The sequence below is a fragment of the Neofelis nebulosa genome, chromosome 7 (assembly GCF_028018385.1).
Source record: "Neofelis nebulosa isolate mNeoNeb1 chromosome 7, mNeoNeb1.pri, whole genome shotgun sequence".
NCBI lineage: Eukaryota > Metazoa > Chordata > Mammalia > Carnivora > Felidae > Neofelis > Neofelis nebulosa.
In genome coordinates this window covers 60,037,721-60,054,656 of record NC_080788.1, presented here as the reverse complement: position 1 = coordinate 60,054,656, position 16,936 = coordinate 60,037,721, and the positions used below count along the sequence as shown (strand labels likewise).

The 16,936-nt window shown below is 39.3% G+C and overlaps 1 protein-coding gene across 9 annotated transcripts in view; it reads right to left on the bottom strand.

Moving 5' to 3' along the window:
- The window catches only part of FRMD5 (FERM domain containing 5), a 318,959-nt gene that overhangs the window by 202,843 nt on the left and 99,180 nt on the right, over positions 1 to 16,936 (bottom strand). The window lies entirely within an intron of this gene.

Sequence of the window (16,936 nt, the reverse complement as noted above, 5' to 3'; positions counted from 1 at the left end):
ATTCTGATATGAATTCGGATATAAATTTTGAAACACATCTATCTCCTTGCAACCTCTTGCTTGTTTCCTCTGGGGCAAGACAGAAGAAGAAGATCTAAATCTTTTTTCTACATGCTCCATGCGATAGATCTTCTAATACTGGAAGAAGCTATCACATTCCTCTCACTTGCCTCCCTTCTCCAGGCTAATCATCAGTTAGCCTTTATTCTTGTATCATAGTATTTATTTCATTGGCTACTCTTCTCTGAACAAACTTCACCTTGACAGTGCCTGTCTGAAAATACATCATCCCAGACAGAAACTAACACTTTAGCCAGAGGATAGTTAAGTGCTAAGAATAGAACGATTATATCCTCCCTTGTTCCAAACACCCATTTGGATGTTTCTATTAACACAACTAAGATCACATTAACTTTTGAGATTTACACTTTTTAAGGCACTGCTATTCAGCCATATTTTCCTGACCTTATATCCATAAGTGGATACAGATGAGGGCTAGAAGCTCAAAATAGAAAGTTGGCCACTAGGGGTGTTAGGAGACATACTTCTTATTAACTGTGTGACTTCGGGCAAACAACTTCAATTTCCTGTGCCCTGGTTTTCTCATTTCTAAAAAAAATTTTGAATGTTTATTTATTTTTGACAGAAAGAGAGAGAGAGAGAGAGAGAGAGAGAGAGAATGTGAGCAGGGGAGGGGCAGACAGAGAGGAAGACACAGAATTTGAAGCAGGTTCCAGGCTCTGAGCTGTCAGCACAGAGCCTGACGTGGGGCTCCAACTCACAGACTGCAAGATCATGACCTGAGCCGAAATCGGATGCTTAACCGACTAAGGCACCCTATAGTTTTCTCATTTCTAAAATGGAAAGAACAATTCTTCTAAATATCTAAGATATTATAAAGATAAATGAGCAGATATAACAATTATTTCCTTAAGGTAAAAGAATTATGGAAAAACAGGCTATAGTTCCTGAATGATTAAACATAGAGGTTCTATATGATTCAATAATTTCACTCATAGGATGGATATACTCAAGGGAAATAAAAATATGTATCCACACAAACACTTGTACGCAATGTTCATAGCAACATTATTCATAATAGCCAAAAAGTAGAAGCAATTTAAATAACCATCAACTGATAAATAGATCAACAAAATGTGGTATGTCTGCATAATGGGATATTATTCAGCCATAAAAATGAATGAAGTACTGATACATGCTACAATGTGGATGAATCTTACATACATTATGCTAACTAAAAGAAGACAGACACAACAGGCCACATATTTTTGCATGATCCCATTTACATGCAATGTCCAGAATAGGTAAATATAAAGAGACAGAAAGTAGATTAGTGGTTGCCAGGTTAAGGGAAGAACAGCCTGAGAATTGACTGGTAAAGGGTACAAGGTTTCTTTTTGGTGTAATAAAAATGTTCTAAATGTGATTGTGGTGATGGCTACACAACTCAGTAAATACACTAAAAGTGAATTTTATACGAAAAGTGTATACTAAAAGTATTACACTTTTTAGTGTAAAAGTGAATTTTACACTTTAAATAGGTATATTGTATGGTTTGTGTTATACCTCAATAAAGTTGTTTTGTTTTTGTTTTTTTTTAAATTTCTTTTTAATGTTTATTTATTTTTGAGACAGACAGAGACAGAGCATGAACGGGGGAGGGCCAGAGAGAGGGAGACACAGAATATGAAGCAGGCTCCAGGCTCCGAGCTGTCAGCACAGAGCCCGACGCGGGGCTTGAATTTATGGACTGCGAGATCATGACCTGAGCCGAAATCAGCCGCTCAACCGACTGAGCCACCCAGGCACCCAATAAAGTTGTTTTTTAAAGGAACTATAGAGAGGTGCCTGGGTGGTTCAGTCAGTTGAAAGTCCAACACTCGATTTCAGCTCAGGTCATGATCTCATGGTTCCTGGGATTGAGCCCCACATCTGTGCTAACAGCACAGAGCCTGCTTGGGATTCTCTCTCTCCTCTCTCTCTGGCCCTTCCCCACCTCTCTCTCAAAATAAATGAATAAATAAACAAATGTTAAAAAATATTTTTTTAATATAAGAACTATAGAAACGTAAGACATTCATTTACTTGTTAGAGGTCTCTAGTGAATAACCAACAGCAACTCTAAGAATACTTCCCTGAATTATAAAACTCAGAGACAATCATTACCATGGGGATTTTATTTATGATTCTTCTCAAAGATTGTGATGATAGTACACAATCTGGGGAAGCAGCATGCGTAAACCACAGCCAGGGATAAGGGTACATAAATGCCTGTGATCTGAGCACAAAGCAATTACCCATGGAAATCTAATATGGCCACTGGGAAACGTTCCCATATACACAACCTTCACTCAGCAGCTGGCATTTATATAGATTCTTATTTAACAAATGTAACTATCAGTTTGTTGTGAGTTTTTAAAAGTGAAAAAGTACTCCAAATAAACATTGTAGCCTAAAGAATGTTCATTAATTAATTCATTAATATACATTAATTAATGGCAATGGGGTGGACCAAATAACCTGAAAAGCCTTTCCCAGCAGAACTCAAACCCAGAGTGCAATATACAAACATCCTTTTAAATACATAGCTAAATTTTCAAGAGAAGAGGGAACTCTTGAGGGGCCAAAACAGAAAATTAAATAAAAAACAGTAAACAAATGACCTGATGCAGATATTGGTCTTGAAAATATAAGGGGCTACATATGACATGCGAAGCCAAGGAAGAGGGTCTTGAATCAACCTAAGGAGTTTGGACTTTAATCTTGTAGGCATAGAGTTATAAGAGGATGTAAAGTAGTAGTTGTCAATTATACCTCAATGAAGCTGAAAAGAAATGTAGAGAAGCAACATGATCAAATATGTATTTTAGAAAAATTTTTCTGGCAGCAGTATGGCTAATGGATTTGAGGAAACCAAACCTGGGGAAGAGAGACAGGTTAGAAGACTATTAATAATAACTAGATTTATTGAGTTCTTATGTACCATCACAGAACTAAGAGCTTTATACATATTACCTCAATTATTATAACAACTCCACACTGAGATTATTCCATATTTTGATCAATAAAGAAACTGAGACTCGGGTTAAATAACTTGCTCAAGTCACATAATTAGCAATTAGTTAGGTTAAGATATACTAAGAGTCTGATGATTTAGGTGGAAGTTGAAAAAAAGGGCTTAGAAGGCAGAATTGAGAGAGCCTGATGACCAGTTAGCTATAGGAAAACAAGAAAGGGAGGGGTTTAATTTCAATACAAGTAGTAATTACTATCTGTATGTGCTTTACAATATAACATTATAAAAGGGATATTGGAGGTTACTCAATAAGCTAAATAAAAAATTCCATGACACAGTAATTCCACTCCTAGAGATACATGCAAAAGAACTAAAAACAGGTATCAAACAAATACTTGTACATCAATGCTCAGAGAAGCTTTATTTACAATAGCCAAAATGTGGAGACAACCCAAATGTCTATCAAGAGAAAAATGGAAAAACAAAATATGGTATAGTCATACAGCAGAATATTAGTCATCTATTAAAAGAATGAAGTACTGATACATGCTACAACATGGATGAACCTTGAAAAATTCATGCTAAGTAAAAGATGCCAACACCAAAGACCACATATTACATGATTTCATTTATATAAAATATCCAGAATAGGGACATCCATAGAGACAGAAGGCAGATTAGTGGTTCCCTTGGGTTGTGGATATGATAGAGGAATAGGAAATGATTCCTCAATAGTTGTGGCACTTTCTTTTACAGTGATTAAAATGTTCTGGGACTTGATAGTGGTGATGGTTCAACAACATGGTAAATATACTTAATACCTCTGAATTTTCTGTTTTAAAACAATTACAACGGTAAATTTTATGTTCTGTGTATTTTACCACAGTTTTTAAAAAGGGGACTGGCCTATTGATGGAACACTTCCATGGAGATATTTAAAGGGTAGAACTGTTACGGATGAGTGAGAAGGATGCATTTGTCTTTAAAAAAAACAATAATTATATATTTTATGAAAACATTCACACTGTGAAAGGGAAACTGGCCTTAACAGAGCACTACTATGGAGAGGATTTCCATTCACAATACAGTATCACCATTCATGGTCTTGATAATACAAGAGGCAACACAGGGTCAGGGTTAGAAAGAGAGCTAGTCCCTACCCTCATAGGTTTTAGAATCAAGGAGATAAGTAGGATTCACAGAAATCTCAACAGCATACCAGTTAAAAACAATGTAAGATAAAAATTAAAGAGCAGTTCAGTCAACATATACTGTGAGTTCAGAGGGGAAAACAGGGAAGGCAGTGTAGAAATAAACATGAAGGGAAAACCTAGTGCACTAGTTCAAAGTTTGGGTTTTTAGGTGGAGCACATTGGAGATTTACAGAAATGAAACTACTCTGTATGATACTACAATGATGGATGCATGTTATTATAGATTTGTCCAAACCCATAGAATCTACAACACCAAGAGTGAACCCTGATGTCATCTATGGACTTTGGGTGACTGTGATGTGTCAACAGAGTTTCATCATTGAAACAAATGGCCCAACTCTGCTGGGGGATGCCCATATTGGGGTAGGCTATGCATGTGCAGTGGGGGAGATGGAACATGGGAACTCTGTGCCTTCCACTCAATTTTGTTGTCAACTAAAACTGCTCCAAAAACTAAAATCTATTAACAAAAATAGCGCAGAGTTCAGAGCCACACTGAACTTTGGCTCTACCATTTACTACCTCATGCAGGTTAGTTTTCCTCAATTTTCTCATCTGAAAAATGGGAGTAACAACAGAACCTATCCCAAATTGTTGTGAGGATTACATAAGTTAGTATATATTTAAAATGTTTTGAATAGAAAGTACTCAATTAGCTATCATCATTACGTCATCATCAGCATCCCAAGCACTGAAGGAGGAGTAAATCATATTTAGGAATAAAACTCAGTATTCCAGGCCAGCAATTTTCAAACGTTTTTGAGTGTTCAATTAAGACAAAAACTGGAAGCCCAGTATTTACATGGAATTGAAGCACGGCTGTAACTGAAGTGATTCCTACATGGTGAGTCATATCATTTGAGAATTGTCCTGGACATTACAGAGCACTTACTTGGCGATTCGTTCATTCTTCAACATTTGGTGACCATCTATGTGCTAGGTGGTTTTTTAAAAAAGATTTTATTTTTAAGTAATCTCTACACCCAACATGGGGCTTGGAGCCACAACCCAGAGATCAAGAGACACACGTTCTACCAAATGAGCCAGCCAGGCCCCCACTATGTGCCAGATTTTGTAAGAGATCATGAGTATTTGGCAAAGACAGACCTAGAACCTACTCTTCAAGGAAGTTACATATACCCTAGTTGATAAGACAGGCAAGAATCCAACAACTTTTTAATACAACTTCACTGAGAAATAACTCGCCTGATAAAATTCACCCATTTAAAGTATACAATTGAATGGTTTGTGGTGTATTGCACAAGATTGTGCAACCATCACTATAATCAATTTTAGAATATTTTCATCACCCCACAAAGAAACTCGTTACCCAGGAGTCCATTCTTATATGTAAAATAAGAAAGAAAAAACCCTATGTAAAACTATTACAAAGGTTATAAGTGTATGCATAATGTGGAATTGACCACTCCTTGTCAATACAAGATTCCAGGAGATAAACAGGCATGCCAGCTTTCCTTTAAAAAGGTGATCAGTTCGGGGCACCTAGGTGGCTCAGTTGGTTGAGCATGTGACTCTTGATTTTGATTCAGGTCATGATCTCAGGGGTCGTGGGACTGAGCCCTGTGTTGGGCTCTGCACTGAGCATGGAGCCTGCTTGGGATTCTCTTTCTCCCTTTGCCCCTCTCCCCAGCTCGCAACGCTCTCTAAAATTTAAAAAATTTATTTGAGTGGTTCAACAATCAGAGCAAGCAAAAGGAAAAGAATCAGGAAGTAAGGAATAACAAGAATCTCACTGGATAAAATCCACAGTGCATGAAGCCAGGTAAGTCAAGACATCATAAGTGCACAAGGCTGAAGAGATGAAAAAGTAACTGGTTAGGCATAAGGGCCTAATAAAATTTTGGTTTCCAGCCTTCCCTTTATCTTAAAAGTGAGTGCATAGTAAAAACTTCCAACACTGTGTCCCTTAGCACTGTGTCATGAGCGTGTGTTTGTGCACACACACATATGCTCACTTTTATCACTCACTTGAACTATATCTGTGATTTAGGGAAATTCTACTCCAATCCCCATTTTAAACATGGCTGTTGTGAAGTTCAGGCCAAAGGCAGACTATGACAATGCCAGGAATCTGAAAATGTGTGGTAATGGTTAATGTCAGATGCATCAAGGTACAATTTTAGATCCTATGTATAAGCTGCCAGGCCAGAAGCAAATTACTTAATCTCTTCGAGCTTCAGAACACTCACCCATAGAATTATCAAGATGATGTAAATAAAATACTCAGTGAGTACTATTCTTTTTAGATGCCCCATATATGTTACACTAACTTTAATTATGTGCATAATAGCCAGATTTGATATTTTGATGTGTAACTATATTTCAGCATATACAATATTTAGCCGCAACAGTCAGTTCAAGATACTTTTTTATCAAAGACAAAATGCTGCAGAAGCCTTCTCTGAATTACTAGAGAGATGAATAACTGCAATTTTCTCCTGAAGATGTGTGTGTTTAAATTAGGTCTTATTGTACTCATTTCCAAAGAAAGTACTATATTTTAATCACTCTACCTTCCCTGTTTTGAATGTTTTAAAAGATCACTATGAATTCTTACCACAACTACTAAATTCTTCCCAGTGCTAAAGACTGCAAATATGCAATCTGAGAAAATGGGCAATTTGAGACTATCTAACAAACCAGCTTGGGGACCTTGCACAAAGAACACTGTAACTATGGAAACACTTGGCAATGGAGTTACAACATAAATCAAAGAACCTGTTTCATTATTCAAGTACCAAGCATTTGAGATCAATTTATAGCAACTGTAAGCTATTAATAATTGTATTCTATTCAATTTGTCAAACATGATTTTCTCTCTCCATGAGATCTTTAGGAAATCCTTAAGTGTTTTCCTTAAGGAGAAGGAAATGATAAATTAAATCCACTTAAGTGGTGCAGTGTACCTGACTGGTGGTTTTGATCCATTTATGAAACAAACACTATGAAATCAGGCTTAGTTGGCATTTAGCATATGCTTTGTTGTGTGTGTGTGTGTGTGTGTGTGTATACACACACACACCGATGATGACCTGGTTCCCCAATCAGGATTATAAATTCCTCAAACACAGGAAACATAAACAACTTAAAAGATACCACATCATCAGTACCTAGCAAAGGGCTCATGATATAGTCTATAATGAGTGCTTTCCTGGCTAATTTAGCTCTTCTTTTCTAAGCACAAGAGACTTTGGAAGAAGATAAATCGCAGCACATTAACAGGATTTTACAATGGGGAAAAAAAGAGCCCTACAATGCAAAGTTCATGAAGGTTATCTTTAGGAAGTATATAAGCTATACCCTTCACAAACATGGTGGTTGTTTCCTTACTAATTTTGCACAAACTTTTTTTTTTCTTTTGAGAAAGGAAACTCTAGGCCAGTTCTAACTTTTAATTTCCTTCTGCTCACAGGAAGGTTTGTTAACTGACAGGTTGTTTTTTTTTTTTTCTTTACAACTGTGTACTACCTGAGCCTCTACGATCCTCTCTCCCTATTTCCCTTCAGTCAAAACAGGAGGGGGAAATTACAAATAGAATTTTAGGATAAGGGCACCTGGGTGGCTCAGTCAGTTGAGCATCCGACTTCGGCTCAGGTCACGATCTCGTGGTTTGTGAGTTCGAGCCCCGCGTCGCGCTCTGTGCTGACAGCTCGGAGCCCAGAGCCTGCTTCGGATTCGGTGTCTCCCTCTCTCTCTGCCCCTGTCCCACTTGAGCTCACTCGCTCGCTCTCTCTCTCAAAAAATGAAGAAACATTAAAAAAGAGATTAAAAAAATAAAGAAAAAATTTTAGGATAAAGCTCAGGCCTGCCAACATATATGCATTATCAGTAGTCAGCCTCTTTGTATGACACAGGGATGGAAGAGAAACCAATCTTGAAATAAATATACATCTTCTGATTGATTTGGGTTTAATGTTCCCAATTTAAAAAGGGGAACTAAGTATTTCATATTTTTCTCTCATAAAACAGTAATTTGTAGGTCTTGTTTGCTCTGCATTCTCTTGGGAATCTAGTCCCTTGACTCAAAGGGCCTCTTCCCTCTCTTGCTTGTGTCTACCTGTCCTTGCAGATGCTACTTTACAGTGTTTTCTAGTCAGCTTTCACCCTTCCTGTTCTGAAAAGCCTTCATTAATTCTCATCTGAATTACTATATTCACCTCCAAATTGGCTTCACAACTCCTATATTCCCCTGTAACTCACTCTATATGGTAGTGCTAGATTAATGTTCCAGAAATATAGTTCTGATCCTTTGCTGAGTCACAAATATTTGTTAAGCACACATTTTCCGCATCACATGCTACATTAGACCCTAATGATTCAAAGAAAAAGACACACGTTTTTTATCTCATGGAGCTTACATTCTAATGATATAATTTTTCTGTCCAAAATCTGAAGATTGTTCTCCAATGGAGAACAATGTCAATGGAATTCAGCATAATTTCTTCACTCTGCCCATCAGAGGATATGAGCTAGGTGATGCTCTGTAGATTAACCTCCTAATGCACTTTGCCCTCTGTTCTGGTGAAATGAGTTTTGCACACCGTGAATTTTGCTATATCCGTGTTCCTATTTACTCTGACCTCTGTACCTAGAATCCCCTCCCCAACGCCATCTCATCCTCCAGAAATTCAACCTATATTTCATAGCCAGTGTCAAGTGAAATCTCCTTCATAAAGTCTTTTATGACCCCATATCCTAACGTTATTGTCTCCCTATGCTATTCTTCTGGAACTTTTACCTTGCATTGTATTATACTAATTGTGTATCTGTTCCAGTTCTATTTAATTACTTATAGGAATTAGCACAGAAACTTGTATAAATTAGGTAAGGGGTACAGGGCCTAGGGCTTACTTTCAAGGATATACACATTTTCTAAATTCTCTTTCCTTCCCTCCTTCAGGCCAAAAAACTTAATCTGATAATGGACTGGGGAAGGGGAGGGGTAGATAAAGAAACAAGGAAAACTGACCGGTGAGTTCTTCTCCTGAAAAGAGTCATTTAATCTGAAACTTGAACATGAATAAAGGTTGGGTGAAGAAGGGTGGACTAAATGGAATGACTAAGTCAGTTAAGCATATGCAAAAGCACAGAAGCAGCAACAGCATCGTGTTGATAAAACACTGCAACCATGCTAATACCTTAATGGAGCAATACAGTCTAGCCTCACTGAAAAAAATAACAACAAAAATCTTCAACAATATATATCGTAATAGCTGTATTATGGGGTAAGCGGATCAGCTCACAAGGATCCTCCTTTCCCATGGATCACATCTCCACGTTCCATTCCACACCTCCAGAAACATGGACTCTGACAGTTTTGTGTTTACCATGAACCCAGGGATATACACTGACTCAAAACAGGCCAATCAGATCTCCCCTCCTGTGGGTTTGTAATAAGAACCATGAGAATGCCCAAGGCAATGTCTCCATGAGGCTAGAACTGTAACATATCAAGTTGGGTGTTACTGGGTAGTCATTTTTCAGTCAGCTGGATGGTGGTGCAGAGAAATTAGGTCTGTACACAGATAAGAAAGTGTCCGATATGCACACAAAAGCAGAGGAGATGGAACACAAGCATCCCTCAGGTCTGTGCTGGCTTCCTCTCTATTCCCTAGTTCTCTTATCTCTCTAAGGCCCAGCTGCTCTCTTGTTCTTGGGCCTCCCAACCCCTACACACTTATAATAAGCCCCTCTTTCTGCTAAGGCTAGAAGTGTCCTTCAAACACCTGCATAGCCAGCTAGTCCTAACTAAGACATAAACATTGTACTGAACCACAACATTTCCACTTACCAGTGTGTATGGGAAATCCTCCAGGGTTTCCCAAGTTCCCACCTTGCACAAGTTATCCACCAACAGTGTACAAGAATCTAAAAGTTTCATTTTCCATTTTCTTTTCATCATGGCATACATTATTTTAGGCTACACATTTTTAAAAGGTTTATGTCTATAATACAAATCCCAAAGCTTAGAATTCCTATTTCATTTCACAGATAATAGTCACTCTGTGAGTTGCTAACATATGTACATCAATATTCTGAAAGCCATTTTGGAAGATGAAGAGGCAATGAGTTCAGAGAAGCCATGCTTCCTGTGTTTAATCAGACCAAGTTCATCTACGAAATTTCAAGTAGGCTGAAAAACTGTTCTAGGAGAATTCATTGAAGGACACATTGAAATGACCTCTTTAGAAAGCATCAGTGGAATTATTACATCCATGGATTTAACATTACTATGATTCAGTGATTCACTATGCATCACTCACTGGACCCCTAGGGAGCCAGCCAACACAAGAGTTCCATCCAACAAAATAAATATAGTCTAGCAGCAGGGTGTTTCCCAAAATTACCCAATCAAAAAACTCACATGGAGCACTTGTAAACATACAGATTCCAAGACTCCACCTCAGACCTACTGAATCAGAATTTCTAAGAGATAGACCTAGGGCTTTGCAAACATCTCCAGAGGACTCGCAGTTTCCCCAGACTGTTTAGCATAACATTAAGAATGACCGCAATCCCTCCCCTGCCCCGCCCCACCCGCAAGCCTCACACCCAAGAGGAAACCGCTCTCAGATATTGCTGAACCAGGCTTTGATTCACTTGTACCTCATCTCTCTGGCTCACATTTTCTGACTTTCATTAAATTCTCTTGTTCCTCTCCAAATGCACCCCCTGCAGCAAGGTTCTGGAGCTTTCCCAGAGTTCAGCTACCTTGTCCTTCCTGGCATAGCTAACTGGAAACCCAGAAATAAATGAACTGCCTCTATATCTTCTTCCCCTTCTTGCCTTAGCCCTTCCAACGGTACGCTGCACTCTAAGACAGCCCTGGCTGGGTATCGCCTGACCTTGACATCCCACCTCAATCCAAAACAGACTCCAGGAAGGCTGACCTACATGCCATCGAAAATGTGAGAGGAAATTACGTTCATCATTCCAACTCCAGTTGATCTATTTGATCACATATGTAGCGCTTTTCCTATGTTTAAAAATATCAAAGCAAATTCCCCAGAGTATTACTGAAGAATAGATCCAGTAGTAGGTTTCTTTGAAATAAATTTTGTAGAAGAAAATTTTCAAGAGGCAGTCCTTGGCCAACCAATTTCATAAACCACAAGTGTACACGTAAGGTCAATGTGCAGTCATCACCGTGAATTCCAGCTGTCACATAGGTCCACTGCTCACTGGGAAATGCCAGAAGCAAGAAAAAAGGCAGTGAGAATGAGAGATGATAGTGACTCTCACCACATCTCATGCTTATGATGCTTCAGACAGCAAAGTATGGGGTCTGCTTTGGAAAGTAAGAAAAGCATGGTAGTCAATCAACAGCCAAAAGGCAGAGAAAGGATGTCAAGAAGGGTTTATTCACAGATTGGCCCGTAATTGTTAATCAAATCAGGTCATGGTGCGACATTATAATGCTATCATTTTAGTTTATGGGACACAGAATTTTTTTCTCTCCACAAAAGCTAGTGAGAGAACACGAAGTCAAATAAAACCACCTTGTTCTCTGAAGTACACAAACTGATACTTCTAATGGCAAAATTCACTTTGCCATGGGTTGATGAGTAATGATACAGCAAACTGAAGGGGAGAAAAGAAATAGCTGCACTCACCTGGTAGGAACTGCAGGCTTAGTGAAAAATTCTAAGGTGTCAATTTACTCTGCAGACACACTCTCCAGGGGAGACTCTGGGTGAACAGTCCAGGCCATAAGATTTACCCTAGGTCAGATTTGAAGCCCTAGAATACCATGGCTGTGGAAGTGTCCAGGCTAGACAGACAAGAAGCAGAACATCCATCAGCCCGACACATGTACTGCCCGTGGAAGAAGCAGAAGGTCCTGCCAGAGCAGCCTAAAGGGAAGCTACCCAAGAAACCAAGGTAGCCCAGGAGAGGCTCTACCTTCAATACTACATAAAGAATATGTAAGAGTGTATACAAACAAATACACACATGGTAACAGTCTAACCACATCCTGAACATTCAGACTAGTAACTTGTCTGATGTGTACAAATTCCTTCTGTGAGCAGAAGGACTGCTACTGTGTGCCCAGATGGATACACGGACAAATTATGTTTACCCAACTTCAGACAAACCATGCCAAAATATTCCTCCCAAACAACTAATTTCAATTTGTTCTTGTTTTCCTCCAACAACAGCCTAACAAACTGTTTCATATATGCATTTGACTTTTCAAATATTTGCAACCATGGCAAACTCAGTGATTCCTTGTGCTCCAAGAGCTGCAGAATGGCCTTTGAGTGACATGTGTATGGCATTCTGATGTTAAATGTCATCTTCTTACAGTACAGGAGAAAGGACCTGCAGCAGCACAGACCTGACCTGACCTGTGGTGTATGCATCAGCAGGAGCCAGATGCCTAGAGCACCCAAAAAAGAAATGCTACGCTCCCCAAAGTTCAGCAGCAAAAAAACAAAATAAGAATTCCAGGCTTCAATGCCTATGTGGCTCTTCCTGGGTCACTTCACTCTTCACTGAACACAAAGCAAAAGGAGGTGCTAGTAGAAAAGCCATCTAGGAGGTAGCTTCAGCCAAAGCCATGGGGCTCCCTTTACCCCAAGAGTTGGACAACTGTAAGCCCCAACTGCAGGTGTGCTATTTCCTCACCAATGGTCATGTGACACTCCTGATGCCTCCAGAGAGACCCTGTAACAACCCTACCTTAAAGGAAACTTTACTCCACACCTTAGTGTCTACGTTTTTTACATTCATTTAACTCCTTTCAAAATCATGTATTAGAATAGACATGTGTATCAGGCATACTTAGACAAAGATCTTTTCCCCCAAAATCTACAAACTTCAGGCAAAGAAACCCAAAACTCTGTTTAAAAATTATCCTTTTTGGGATAGAGCACGAGGATGGCTCAGACAGTTAAGCGTACGAATTCGACTCAGGTCATGATCTCATGGTTCATGGGTTCGAGCCCCTGCATTGGGTTCTAGAAGCTGCTAGAACTGAGCACTCGGAGCCTGAGTCTGACAGCTCAGAGCCTGGAGCCTGGAGCCTGCTTTGGATTCTGTGTCTCCCTCTCCCTTTGGCCCTCCCCCACTCACACTCTGTCTCTCTCTGTCTCAAAAGTAAATGAACATTAAAAAATTATACTTTTTGGGGTGCGTAGGTGGCTCAGTTGGTTAAGCATCTGCCTTCAGCTTAGGTCATGATCTCACAGTTCATGAGTTCTAGCCCTACGTTGGGCTCTCTACTGTCAGCACATCCCCCACCCCCGCCCTTGTCCGTCTGTCGGTCTCTCTCTCTCAATCAAATAAATAAGTAAATAAAGCCCATGTTGTGCTCTGCGCTGACAGCTATGAGTCTGGAGCCTGCTTTGGATTCTGTCTCCCTCTCTCTCTCTGCCCCTCCCCCACACATGTTCTGTCTGTCTGTCTGTTTCTCCTTCAAAAATAAACACTAAAACCTTTTTTAAGTAAACTTTAAAACTTATCTTTTTTATGTGTCAACTATGCTCAAATTTAAAAATTTTAATTATCTTTTGTGTTTCTAAAATCAACTATTTGCTCTTTATAGTAAAGGTGCTTATTTTACAGATGGAGAGCAGTGATCTGTTTTCCACCTTCTTGATGTCTCTATCCAAGTAGAGTAAGACAGTCAGATATCAAAAACATGACATTATCCTTCAGGTTCCTAGATGAAGAGCAGTATCATCAGAACTGTTTATGTTGGGTGTTATATGGCTTCTGCATGGAAGGCTACAACCCCCACATATAAACACCTCCCTCACACCAGTATGTTGTAGTTCTGGTAAATTTTGGCAAATTCACAGCCATTTTAACAACCAGAAAAGCTTGGAAAATAGCGGGGTCATGACAGGTAAAAATAAATAGCTGTAATTCCCTATGTCAGTGCTACTCAAATTAAAAGGTATCCAAATCACCTAGGGATCTTGTTAAAATAAAGGTTCTTATTCAATAGGTCTGGGATGAGGCCCAGGTTTACAGAGTTAACCAGCTTCCAGATGCTGCTGATTCATGGACTACATCTTGAATACCAAACCAAGGCCTTCTACCATTATCTCCCTCGGGAGCTCAAAGTAATTTCTCTGACATATAAGAAATTCCCATCACATGATTATGAAAAAGGACACTGTTAAAAGACAAAGTGCAGTCCTCTGTTCTAGCGAATGGGGAAATGAAGCAACATTGAGATTCTTGGCCTTTCTTATTTTTTAAATTTTTAATGTTTATTTATTCTTGAGAGAGAGAGAGAGAGAGAGAGAGAGAGAGAGAGAGAGAGAGCATGAGCAGGGGAGGGGCAGAGAGAGAGAGGGAAACACAGAATCTGAAGCAGGCTCCAGGCTCTGAGCTGTCAGCACAGAGCCTGACATGGGGCTTGAACTTACGAACCGTGAGATCATGACCTGAGGTGAAGTCAGACACTTAACCAACTGAGCCACCCAGGTGCTCTGGTCCCCATTCTGACTCATACCCATCATTCGACTCTCCTTTCCTCAAAATTAGCTTGATATGCTAACTCCCTTAGGAGAGATGGAGATTGATTGCTGCCAAAGCTTACCAGTATCCAAGGTACAAAAGCATTACCTTTGGTTGCCAGCTTGCAACTACCATAGACAGGCCAGTCATAGTTTGGTTTCAGGATTACCAGGGAGGAAGTCATAAGTCTATCTCTGGCACTGGAAGCACATCTAAGCAGCCCTGAATACTCTATAAAGAATCACAAAGAGTTCTGCAACATCTAAAAAGATAATCTTGTGTGAGTTTAGCCAAACTATTCTGATTAAGCAATTTGTGTTGACTTTGCCTCTAGGTGATTTAGAGTGTTTAGTTAACACTCTGAAGGGAAGTCCTAAACACTGAGTCTAGGGACACAACATTAGAGTATATTTCAAAGTCTTTCATTTTAAAAGATAAAGGACAGAGGGGGAAAGTTTAAATTTTACCCACTAGAGCTGAAATCCAATCACCCTAATTATATCTGATGCCTCCTTACTCACAATTTTGCATCCCAACATCCACACTGTCACCTCATAGCAAATGGAACCCACAGTACCTGAAATAATTAGGGTTTATCAAAACGCTCACGGATACATTCAAATCACTAATAATAAAACACATACTCTATGAATACAATATACTTTTTTCTGGTACAACATTTTAAAATACAAGCTATTGACAAGTTGCTCCTCTGAACTAAAAACCACTCCTACATTATTAATCTTAGTGACCTCACACAGCAACCAAGATCTCTTGTAACAAAATAAAGTGACAACCACATCAATGAGACATCATGTGAGAAAGTGATCTCTCCCAAAGCCGATGTGAGCCATATGCAGCTTGACTTCTGAGCTAAAGATTCTACCTCCCAAAGAAGTTGCTATAAAAAAAAGAATCCTGGTTTTTCTGGATTCTTTTTATTTGTGAGGCTAAAGCGCCTAGACAAGAAAACTAGCTCCCACAGCTATAAACAAACTAGTCCTTCAGGGCTTGTGACACCAAGCTGGGGCTGGGTAGCTATTCACATAATTCTGTGGGACTTCCCCCCGCCACCCCATCCAGAAAGAAGAGCACTGAATAGCCGGCAATGTACGACATAAAACTAAATCAAGTCAAAATATTAGAAGAAACACATGTTTCCTCCAAAATGTATGTGTAGTGAAATATCTTAATACAAAACACCTAATACCATAACCTCATTAACTAACCTACTTACTATATATTTCCTGTTGCTAATTCCCTCAGGTGCTTCTGGATTCCACGCCTCTTACAGATGATTCTGAAACTCCTGTGAAGGTGGAAATAAACTGATAGTGATAATTGGTATGCCTGGCTCTTTTAGATCTTTACCATAAAGCATGGCAGTGAGGGGTGCCTGGGTGGCTCAGTCAGTTAAGCATCCGACTCAACTCAGGTCATGATCTCACAGGGTACAGGGCTCTGTGCTGACAGCATGGAGCCTGCTCAGGATTCTCTGTCTCCTTCTCTCTGCCCCTCCCCTGCTTGCACTCTCTCTCAAAAAATAAATAAACTAAAAAAAAAATGTTTTTTAAAGGAATGGCAATGAATATATTTGTTCCCAAGGTGAGGATGAAAAAATATAAGGTGGTGAGTACTATTATTTCAGAAAGAGATATATTTCCAGGTCCTCGACCACTTCTACAATATTTTGCAAATTACCATTCATTCTGCCTTATTCTCTAGGAAAGTAGCATACAACTAAAGGAAAAGGTATTATCGCATTGTCTCTTCCAGGAATGAGGGCTGGACCAACTGCATCAGAATCACTTGGATGCCTTTTTTTTTTTTAGATGCAGATTCCTGGGACCCACGTAAAGAAAGTATGAATCACAGGTTTGGAATGGGTACAGAAATCTACTTGAACCATTATCCTTAATAATTCTCTGAAGTCTAGAGAACCCTGGGTTAAGGTACTGTAGAACTGAAAAGCTTTGCACTACTGACTTCTTGAAAAGCCTTATTAAATGATTTTTATACCGATTCCCACATCACATTCAATGGCAGAAGCATCCAACTTGACACCAATATGCATTTTGTGCCTGCACCTTTAACTTCTTGGACACACCTACCACCCTGGGCCACAAGTTCTAAATATAAACACAATACAGTTGGTCATTTACCAACATATAGAGTCTTGAAAAAATGCTCCAAT